Genomic DNA, 11,646 nt, shown 5'->3' on the forward strand with positions numbered 1-11,646 from the left:
GCCTGTGAATAGGCTGCAGGGGGAAGGCGAAGACCAGCAAGAGCTATCAGGGCTGCCACCTTCCGTGTGGGACAAGGAGCCGGACGTTTGCCTTTTCGGGAACAGGCTCTGCCGAGGATGCGCACCGTGAGATGTTCCTTCTCTGGGCAAGCAGATATCCCAAAACCTGTTGTGTCTGTGAATAGGCTGCAGGGGGAAGGTGAAGACCAGCAACAGCTTTCCGGGCTGCCACCTTCCGTGTGGGACAAGGAGCCGGACGTTTGCTTTTTTGGGAACAAGCTCTGCCGAGGATGCGCACCGTGAGATGTTCCTTCTCTGGGCAAGCAGAGATCCCAAAACCTGTTGTGCCTGTGAATAGGCTGCAGGGGGAAGGTGAAGACCAGCAAGAGCTTTCAGGGCTGCCACCTTCCGTGTGGGACAAGGAGCTGGACGTTTGCCTTTTCGGGAACAGGCTCTGCCGAGGATGCGCACCGTGAGGGATTGCGTCTTGGGGCAAGCAGAGATCCCAAAACCTGTTGTGCCTGTGAATAGGCTGCAGGGGGAAGGTGAAGACCAGCAACAGCTTTCAGGGCTGCCACCTTCCGTGTGGGACAAGGAGCCGGACGTTTGCCTTTTCGGGAACAGGCTCTGCCGAGGATGCGCACCGTGAGAGATTGCGTCTTGGGGCAAACACAGATCCCAAAACCTGTTGTGCCTGTGAATAGGCTGCAGGGGGAAGGTGAAGACCAGCAAGAGCTTTCAGGGCTGCCACCTTCCGTGTGGGACAAGGAGCCGGACGTTTGCCTGTTCTGGAACAGGCTCTGCCGAGGATGCGCACCGTGAGAGATTGCGTCTCTGGGCAAGCAGAGATCGCAAAACCTGTTGTGCCTGTGAATAGGCTGCAGGGGGAAGGTGAAGACCAGCAAGAGCTTTCCGGGCTGCCACCTTCCGTGTGGGACAAGGAGCCGGACGTTTGCCTTTTCGGGAACAGGCTCTGCCGAGGATGCGCACCGTGAGATGTTCCTTCTCTGGGCAAGCAGAGATCCCAAAACCTGTTGTGTCTGTGAATAGGCTGCAGGGGGAAGGTGAAGACCAGCAACAGCTTTCCGGGCTGCCACCTTCCGTGTGGGACATGGAGCCGGACCTTTGCTTTTTTGGGAACAAGCTCTGCCGAGGATGCGCACCGTGAGATGTTCCTTCTCTGGGCAAGCACAGATCCCAAAACCTGTTGTGCCTGTGAATAGGCTGCAGGGGGAAGGTGAAGACCAGCAAGAGCTTTCCGGGCTGCCACCTTCCGTGTGGGACAAGGAGCCGGACGTTTGCCTGTTCTGGAACAGGCTCTGCCGAGGATGCGCACCGTGAGAGATTGCGTCTCTGGGCAAGCAGAGATCCCAAAACCTGTTGTGCCTGTGAATAGGCTGCACGGGGAAGGTGAAGACCAGCAAGAGCTTTCAGGGCTGCCACCTTCCGTGTGGGACAAGGAGCCGGACGTTTGCCTTTTCGGGAACAGGCTCTGCCGAGGATGCGCACCGTGAGGGATTGCGTCTTTGGGAAAGCAGAGATTCCCAGTGCGGTTGTGCCTGTGAATAGGCTGCACGGGGAAGGTGAAGACCAGCAACAGCTTTCCGGGCTGCCACCTTCCGTGTGGGACAAGGAGCCGGACGTTTGCCTTTTCGGGAACAGGCTCTGCCGAGGATGCGCACCGTGAGAGATTGCGTCTCTGGGAAAGCAGAGATTCCCAGTGCGGTTGTGCCTGTGAATAGGCTGCAGGGGGAAGGTGAAGACCAGCAACAGCTTTCAGGGCTGCCACCTTCCGTGTGGGACAAGGAGCCGGACGTTTGCCTGTTCTGGAACAGGCTCTGCCGAGGATTCGCACCGTGAGAGATTGCGTCTCTGGGCAAGCAGAGATCCCAAAACCTGTTGTGCCTGTGAATAGGCTGCAGGGGGAAGGTGAAGACCAGCAAGAGCTTTCAGGGCTGCCACCTTCCGTGTGGGACAAGGAGCCGGACGTTTGCCTTTTCGGGAACAGGCTCTGCCGAGGATGCGCACCGTGAGATGTTCCTTCTCTGGGCAAGCAGAGATCCCAAAACCTGTTGTGCCTGTGAATAGGCTGCAGGGGGAAGGTGAAGACCAGCAACAGCTTTCAGGGCTGCCACCTTCCGTGTGGGACAAGGAGCCGGACGTTTGCTTTTTTGGGAACAAGCTCTGCCGAGGATGCGCACCGTGAGATGTTCCTTCTCTGGGCAAGCACAGACCCCAAAACCTGTTGTGCCTGTGAATAGGCTGCAGGGGGAAGGTGAAGACCAGCAAGAGCTTTCAGGGCTGCCACCTTCCGTGTGGGACAAGGAGCCGGACGTTTGCCTTTTCGGGAACAGGCTCTGCCGAGGATGCGTACCGTGAGGGATTGCGTCTTTGGGAAAGCAGAGATTCCCAGTGCGGTTGTGCCTGTGAATAGGCTGCAGGGGGAAGGTGAAGACCAGCAACAGCTTTCTGGGCTGCCACCTTCCGTGTGGGACAAGGAGCCGGACGTTTGCCTGTTCTGGAACAGGCTCTGCCGAGGATGCGCACCGTGAGAGATTGCGTCTCTGGGCAAGCAGAGATCCCAAAACCTGTTGTGCCTGTGAATAGGCTGCAGGGGGAAGGTGAAGACCAGCAAGAGCTTTCAGGGCTGCCACCTTCCGTGTGGGACAAGGAGCCGGACGTTTGCTTTTTTGGGAACAAGCTCTGCCGAGGATGCGCACCGTGAGATGTTCCTTCTCTGGGCAAGCACAGATCCCTAAATCTGTTGTGCCTGTGAATAGGCTGCAGGGGGAAGGTGAAGACCAGCACCAGCTCTCAGGGCTGCCACCTTCCGTGTGGGACAAGGAGCCGGACGTTTGCTTTTTTGGGAACAAGCTCTGCCGAGGATGCGCACCGTGAGAGATTGCGTCTCTGGGAAAGCATAGATCCCAAAACCTGTTGTGCCTGTGAATAGGCTGCAGGGGGAAGGTGAAGACCAGCAACAGCTTTCAGGGCTGCCACCTTCCGTGTGGGACAAGGAGCTGGACGTTTGCCTTTTCGGGAACAAGCTCTGCCGAGGATGTGCACCGTGAGAGATTGCGTCTCTGGGCAAGCAGAGATCCCAAAACCTGTTGTGCCTGTGAATAGGCTGCAGGGGGAAGGTGAAGACCAGCAAGAGCTTTCAGGGCTGCCACCTTCCGTGTGGGACAAGGAGCCGGACGTTTGCCTTTTCGGGAACAGGCTCTGCCGAGGATGCGCACCGTGAGAGATTGCGTCTCTGGGAAAGCAGAGATTCCCAGTGCGGTTGTGCCTGTGAATAGGCTGCAGGGGGAAGGTGAAGACCAGCAACAGCTTTCAGGGCTGCCACCTTCCGTGTGGGTCAAGGAGCCGGACGTTTGCCTTTTCGGGAACAGGCTCTGCCGAGGATGCGCACCGTGAGAGATTGCGTCTCTGGGCAAGCAGAGATCCCAAAACCTGTTGTGCCTGTGAATAGGCTGCAGGGGGAAGGTGAAGACCAGCAACAGCTTTCAGGGCTGCCACCTTCCGTGTGGGACAAGGAGCCGGACGTTTGCCTTTTCGGGAACAGGCTCTGCCGAGGATGCGCACCGTGAGATGTTCCTTCTCTGGGCAAGCAGAGATCCCAAAACCTGTTGTGCCTGTGATTAGGCTGCAGGGGGAAGGTGAAGACCAGCAACAGCTTTCAGGGCTGCCACCTTCCGTGTGGGACAAGTAGCCGGACGTTTGCTTTTTTGTGAACAAGCTCTGCCGAGGATGCGCACCGTGAGATGTTCCTTCTCTGGGCAAGCAGAGATCCCAAAACCTGTTGTGCCTGTGAATAGGCTGCAGGGGGAAGGTGAAGACCAGCAACAGCTTTCAGGGCTGCCACCTTCCGTGTGGGACAAGGAGCCGGACGTTTGCTTTTTTGGGAACAAGCTCTGCCGAGGATGCGCACCGTGAGATGTTCCTTCTCTGGGCAAGCACAGACCCCAAAACCTGTTGTGCCTGTGAATAGGCTGCAGGGGGAAGGTGAAGACCAGCAAGAGCTTTCAGGGCTGCCACCTTCCGTGTGGGACAAGGAGCCGGACGTTTGCCTTTTCGGGAACAGGCTCTGCCGAGGATGCGCACCGTGAGGGATTGCGTCTTTGGGAAAGCAGAGATTCCCAGTGCGGTTGTGCCTGTGAATAGGCTGCACGGGGAAGGTGAAGACCAGCAAGAGCTTTCCGGGCTGCCACCTTCCGTGTGGGACAAGGAGCCGGACGTTTGCCTTTTAGGAACAGGCTCTGCCCACGATGCGCACCGTGAGAGATTGCGTCTCTGGGAAAGCAGAGATTCCCAGTGCGGTTGTGCCTGTGAATAGGCTGCAGGGGGAAGGTGAAGACCAGCAAGAGCTTTCAGGGCTGCCACCTTCCGTGTGGGACAAGGAGCCGGACGTTTGCTTTTTTGGGAACAAGCTCTGCCGAGGATGCGCACCGTGAGATGTTCCTTCTCTGGGCAAGCACAGATCCCTAAACCTGTTGTGCCTGTGAATAGGCTGCAGGGGGAAGGTGAAGACCAGCACCAGCTTTCAGGGCTGCCACCTTCCGTGTGGGACAAGGAGCTGGACGTTTGCTTTTTTGGGAACAAGCTCTGCCGAGGATGCGCACCGTGAGAGATTGCGTCTCTGGGCAAGCAGAGATCCCAAAACCTGTTGTGCCTGTGAATAGGCTGCAGGGGGAAGGTGAAGACCAGCAAGAGCTTTCAGGGCTGCCACCTTCCGTGTGGGACAAGGAGCCGGACGTTTGCCTTTTCGGGAACAGGCTCTGCCGAGGATGCGCACCGTGAGAGATTGCGTCTCTGGGCAAGCAGAGATCCCAAAACCTGTTGTGCCTGTGAATAGGCTGCAGGGGGAAGGTGAAGACCAGCAACAGCTTTCAGGGCTGCCACCTTCCGTGTGGGACAAGGAGCCGGACGTTTGCCTTTTCGGGAACAGGACCTGCCGAGGATGCGCACCGTGAGATGTTCCTTCTCTGGGCAAGCACAGATCCCAAAACCTGTTGTGCCTGTGAATAGGCTGCAGGGGGAAGGTGAAGACCAGCAAGAGCTTTCAGGGCTGCCACCTTCCGTGTGGGACAAGGAGCCGGACGTTTGCCTTTTCGGGAACAGGCTCTGCCGAGGATGCGCACCGTGAGGGATTGCGTCTTTGGGAAAGCAGAGATTCCCAGTGCGGTTGTGCCTGTGAATAGGCTGCACGGGGAAGGTGAAGACCAGCAACAGCTTTCCGGGCTGCCACCTTCCGTGTGGGACAAGGAGCCGGACGTTTGCCTTTTCGGGAACAGGCTCTGCCGAGGATGCGCACCGTGAGAGATTGCGTCTCTGGGAAAGCAGAGATTCCCAGTGCGGTTGTGCCTGTGAATAGGCTGCAGGGGGAAGGTGAAGACCAGCAACAGCTTTCAGGGCTGCCACCTTCCGTGTGGGACAAGGAGCCGGACGTTTGCCTTTTCGGGAACAGGACCTGCCGAGGATGCGCACCGTGAGATGTTCCTTCTCTGGGCAAGCACAGATCCCAAAACCTGTTGTGCCTGTGAATAGGCTGCAGGGGGAAGGTGAAGACCAGCAAGAGCTTTCAGGGCTGCCACCTTCCGTGTGGGACAAGGAGCCGGACGTTTGCCTTTTCGGGAACAGGCTCTGCCGAGGATGCGCACCGTGAGGGATTGCGTCTTTGGGAAAGCAGAGATTCCCAGTGCGGTTGTGCCTGTGAATAGGCTGCACGGGGAAGGTGAAGACCAGCAACAGCTTTCCGGGCTGCCACCTTCCGTGTGGGACAAGGAGCCGGACGTTTGCCTTTTCGGGAACAGGCTCTGCCGAGGATGCGCACCGTGAGAGATTGCGTCTCTGGGAAAGCAGAGATTCCCAGTGCGGTTGTGCCTGTGAATAGGCTGCAGGGGGAAGGTGAAGACCAGCAACAGCTTTCAGGGCTGCCACCTTCCGTGTGGGACAAGGAGCCGGACGTTTGCCTGTTCTGGAACAGGCTCTGCCGAGGATGCGCACCGTGAGAGATTGCGTCTCTGGGCAAGCAGAGATCCCAAAACCTGTTGTGCCTGTGAATAGGCTGCAGGGGGAAGGTGAAGACCAGCAAGAGCTTTCAGGGCTGCCACCTTCCGTGTGGGACAAGGAGCCGGACGTTTGCCTTTTCGGGAACAGGCTCTGCCGAGGATGCGCACCGTGAGATGTTCCTTCTCTGGGCAAGCAGAGATCCCAAAACCTGTTGTGCCTGTGAATAGGCTGCAGGGGGAAGGTGAAGACCAGCAACAGCTCTCAGGGCTGCCACCTTCCGTGTGGGACAAGGAGCCGGACGTTTGCCTTTTCGGGAACAGGCTCTGCCGAGGATGCGCACGTGAGATGTTCCTTCTCTGGGCAAGCAGAGATCCCAAAACCTGTTGTGCCTGTGAATAGGCTGCAGGGGGAAGGTGAAGACCAGCACCAGCTTTCCGGGCTGCCACCTTCCGTGTGGGACAAGGAGCCGGACGTTTGCTTTTTTGGGAACAAGCTCTGCCGAGGATGCGCACCGTGAGATGTTCCTTCTCTGGGCAAGCACAGATCCCAAAACCTGTTGTGCCTGTGAATAGGCTGCAGGGGGAAGGTGAAGACCAGCAAGAGCTTTCAGGGCTGCCACCTTCCGTGTGGGACAAGGAGCCGGACGTTTGCCTTTTCGGGAACAGGCTCTGCCGAGGATGCGCACCGTGAGAGATTGCGTCTCTGGGAAAGCAGAGATTCCCAGTGCGGTTGTGCCTGTGAATAGGCTGCACGGGGAAGGTGAAGACCAGCAACAGCTTTCAGGGCTGCCACCTTCCATGTGGGACAAGGAGCCGGACGTTTGCCTTTTCGGGAACAGGCTCTGCCGAGGATGCGCACCGTGAGATGTTCCTTCTCTGGGCAAGCACAGATCCCAAAACCTGTTGTGCCTGTGAATAGGCTGCAGGGGGAAGGTGAAGACCAGCAAGAGCTTTCCGGGCTGCCACCTTCCGTGTGGGACAAGGAGCCGGACGTTTGCCTTTTCGGGAACAGGCTCTGCCGAGGATGCGCACCGTGAGGGATTGCGTCTTTGGGAAAGCAGAGATTCCCAGTGCGGTTGTGCCTGTGAATAGGCTGCACGGGGAAGGTGAAGACCAGCAACAGCTTTCCGGGCTGCCACCTTCCGTGTGGGACAAGGAGCCGGACGTTTGCCTTTTCGGGAACAGGCTCTGCCGAGGATGCGCACCGTGAGAGATTGCGTCTCTGGGAAAGCAGAGATTCCCAGTGCGGTTGTGCCTGTGAATAGGCTGCAGGGGGAAGGTGAAGACCAGCAACAGCTTTCAGGGCTGCCACCTTCCGTGTGGGACAAGGAGCCGGACGTTTGCCTGTTCTGGAACAGGCTCTGCCGAGGATGCGCACCGTGAGAGATTGCGTCTCTGGGCAAGCAGAGATCCCAAAACCTGTTGTGCCTGTGAATAGGCTGCAGGGGGAAGGTGAAGACCAGCAAGAGCTTTCAGGGCTGCCACCTTCCGTGTGGGACAAGGAGCCGGACGTTTGCCTTTTCGGGAACAGGCTCTGCCGAGGATGCGCACCGTGAGATGTTCCTTCTCTGGGCAAGCAGAGATCCCAAAACCTGTTGTGCCTGTGAATAGGCTGCAGGGGGAAGGTGAAGACCAGCAACAGCTCTCAGGGCTGCCACCTTCCGTGTGGGACAAGGAGCCGGACGTTTGCCTTTTCGGGAACAGGCTCTGCCGAGGATGCGCACGTGAGATGTTCCTTCTCTGGGCAAGCAGAGATCCCAAAACCTGTTGTGCCTGTGAATAGGCTGCAGGGGGAAGGTGAAGACCAGCACCAGCTTTCCGGGCTGCCACCTTCCGTGTGGGACAAGGAGCCGGACGTTTGCTTTTTTGGGAACAAGCTCTGCCGAGGATGCGCACCGTGAGATGTTCCTTCTCTGGGCAAGCACAGATCCCAAAACCTGTTGTGCCTGTGAATAGGCTGCAGGGGGAAGGTGAAGACCAGCAAGAGCTTTCAGGGCTGCCACCTTCCGTGTGGGACAAGGAGCCGGACGTTTGCCTTTTCGGGAACAGGCTCTGCCGAGGATGCGCACCGTGAGAGATTGCGTCTCTGGGAAAGCAGAGATTCCCAGTGCGGTTGTGCCTGTGAATAGGCTGCACGGGGAAGGTGAAGACCAGCAACAGCTTTCAGGGCTGCCACCTTCCATGTGGGACAAGGAGCCGGACGTTTGCCTTTTCGGGAACAGGCTCTGCCGAGGATGCGCACCGTGAGATGTTCCTTCTCTGGGCAAGCACAGATCCCAAAACCTGTTGTGCCTGTGAATAGGCTGCAGGGGGAAGGTGAAGACCAGCAAGAGCTTTCCGGGCTGCCACCTTCCGTGTGGGACAAGGAGCCGGACGTTTGCCTTTTCGGGAACAAGCTCTGCCGAGGATGCGCACCGTGAGATGTTCCTTCTCTGGGCAAGCACAGATCCCAAAACCTGTTGTGCCTGTGAATAGGCTGCAGGGGGAAGGTGAAGACCAGCAAGAGCTTTCCGGGCTGCCACCTTCCGTGTGGGACAAGGAGCCGGACGTTTGCCTTTTCGGGAACAGGCTCTGCCGAGGATGCGCACCGTGAGATGTTCCTTCTCTGGGCAAGCACAGATCCCAAAACCTGTTGTGCTTGTGAATAGGCTGCAGGGGGAAGGTGAAGACCAGCAACAGCTTTCAGGGCTGCCACCTTCCGTGTGGGACAAGGAGCCGGACGTTTGCCTTTTCGGGAACAGGCTCTGCCGAGGATGCGCACCGTGAGAGATTGCGTCTCTGGGAAAGCAGAGATTCCCAGTGCGGATGTGCCTGTGAATAGGCTGCAGGGGGAAGGTGAAGACCAGCAAGAGCTTTCAGGGCTGCCACCTTCCGTGTGGGACAAGGAGCCGGACGTTTGCCTTTTCGGGAACAGGCTCTGCCGAGGATGCGCACCGTGAGATGTTCCTTCTGTGGGCAATCAGAGATCCCCAAACGTGTTGTGCCTGTGAATAGGCTGCACGAGGAAGGTGAAGACCAGCAAGAGCTTTCAGGGCTGCCACCTTCCGTGTGGGACAAGGAGCCGGACGTTTGCCTTTTCGGGAACAGGCTCTGCCGAGGATGCGCACCGTGAGAGATTGCGTCTTTGGGAAAGCAGAGATCCCAAAACCTGTTGTGCCTGTGAATAGGCTGCAGGGGGAAGGTGAAGACCAGCAACAGCTTTCAGGGCTGCCACCTTCCGTGTGGGACAAGGAGCCGGACGTTTGCCTTTTCGGGAACAGGCTCTGCCGAGGATGCGCACCGTGAGAGATTGCGTCTTTGGGAAAGCAGAGATTCCCAGTGCGGTTGTGCCTGTGAATAGGCTGCACGGGGAAGGTGAAGACCAGCAACAGCTTTCAGGGCTGCCACCTTCCATGTGGGACAAGGAGCCGGACGTTTGCCTTTTCGGGAACAGGCTCTGCCGAGGATGCGCACCGTGAGATGTTCCTTCTCTGGGCAAGCACAGATCCCAAAACCTGTTGTGCCTGTGAATAGGCTGCAGGGGGAAGGTGAAGACCAGCAAGAGCTTTCAGGGCTGCCACCTTCCGTGTGGGACAAGGAGCCGGACGTTTGCCTTTTCGGGAACAGGCTCTGCCGAGGATGCGCACCGTGAGAGATTGCGTCTCTGGGAAAGCAGAGATTCCCAGTGCGGTTGTGCCTGTGAATAGGCTGCAGGGGGAAGGTGAAGACCAGCAAGAGCTTTCAGGGCTGCCACCTTCCGTGTGGGTCAAGGAGCCGGACGTTTGCCTTTTCGGGAACAGGCTCTGCCGAGGATGCGCACCGTGAGAGATTGCGTCTCTGGGCAAGCAGAGATCCCAAAACCTGTTGTGCCTGTGAATAGGCTGCACGGGGAAGGTGAAGACCAGCAAGAGCTTTCAGGGCTGCCACCTTCCGTGTGGGACAAGGAGCCGGACGTTTGCCTTTTCGGGAACAGGCTCTGCCGAGGATGCGCACCGTGAGAGATTGCGTCTTGGGGCAAGCACAGATCCCCAAACCTGTTGTGCCTGTGAATAGGCTGCAGGGGGAAGGTGAAGACCAGCAAGAGCTTTCAGGGCTGCCACCTTCCGTGTGGGACAAGGAGCCGGACGTTTGCCTTTTCGGGAACAGGCTCTGCCGAGGATGCGCACCGTGAGGGATTGCGTCTTTGGGAAAGCAGAGATTCCCAGTGCGGTTGTGCCTGTGAATAGGCTGCAGGGGGAAGGTGAAGACCAGCAAGAGCTTTCAGGGCTGCCACCTTCCATGTGGGACAAGGAGCCGGACGTTTGCCTTTTCGGGAACAGGCTCTGCCGAGGATGCGCACCGTGAGAGATTGCGTCTTTGGGAAAGCAGAGATTCCCAGTGCGGTTGTGCCTGTGAATAGGCTGCAGGGGGAAGGCGAAGACCAGCAAGAGCTTTCAGGGCTGCCACCTTCCGTGTGGGACAAGGAGCCGGACGTTTGCCTTTTCGGGAACAGGCTCTGCCGAGGATGCGCACCGTGAGATGTTCCTTCTCTGGGCAAGCAGATATCCCAAAACCTGTTGTGTCTGTGAATAGGCTGCAGGGGGAAGGTGAAGACCAGCAACAGCTTTCCGGGCTGCCACCTTCCGTGTGGGACAAGGAGCCGGACGTTTGCTTTTTTGGGAACAAGCTCTGCCGAGGATGCGCACCGTGAGATGTTCCTTCTCTGGGCAAGCACAGATCCCAAAACCTGTTGTGCCTGTGAATAGGCTGCAGGGGGAAGGTGAAGACCAGCAACAGCTTTCCGGGCTGCCACCTTCCGTGTGGGACAAGGAGCCGGACGTTTGACTTTTCGGGAACAAGCTCTGCCGAGGATGCGCACCGTGAGAGATTGCGTCTCTGGGAAAGCATAGATCCCAAAACCTGTTGTGCCTGTGAATAGGCTGCACGGGGAAGGTGAAGACCAGCAACAGCTTTCAGGGCTGCCACCTTCCGTGTGGGACAAGGAGCCGGACGTTTGCCTTTTCGGGAACAGGCTCTGTCGAGGATGCGCACCGTGAGATGTTCCTTCTCTGGGCAAGCAGAGATCACCAAACCTGTTGTGCCTGTGAATAGGCTGCAGGGGGAAGGTGAAGACCAGCAAGAGCTTTCCGGGCTGCCACCTTCCGTGTGGGACAAGGAGCCGGACGTTTGCCTTTTCGGGAACAGGCTCTGCCGAGGATGCGCACCGTGAGATGTTCCTTCTCTGGGCAAGCAGAGATCCCAAAACCTGTTGTGCCTGTGATTAGGCTGCAGGGGGAAGGTGAAGACCAGCAACAGCTTTCAGGGCTGCCACCTTCCGTGTGGGACAAGGAGCCGGACGTTTGCTTTTTTGTGAACAAGCTCTGCCGAGGATGCGCACCGTGAGATGTTCCTTCTCTGGGCAAGCAGAGATCCCAAAACCTGTTGTGCCTGTGAATAGGCTGCAGGGGGAAGGTGAAGACCAGCACCAGCTTTCCGGGCTGCCACCTTCCGTGTGGGACAAGGAGCCGGACGTTTGCCTTTTCGGGAACAGGACCTGCCGAGGATGCGCACCGTGAGGGATTGCGTCTTTGGGAAAGCAGAGATTCCCAGTGCGGTTGTGCCTGTGAATAGGCTGCACGGGGAAGGTGAAGACCAGCAACAGCTTTCCGGGCTGCCA

This window comes from Haliaeetus albicilla, chromosome 30 (genome assembly GCF_947461875.1).
Source record: "Haliaeetus albicilla chromosome 30, bHalAlb1.1, whole genome shotgun sequence".
NCBI classification, from domain to species: domain Eukaryota; kingdom Metazoa; phylum Chordata; class Aves; order Accipitriformes; family Accipitridae; genus Haliaeetus; species Haliaeetus albicilla.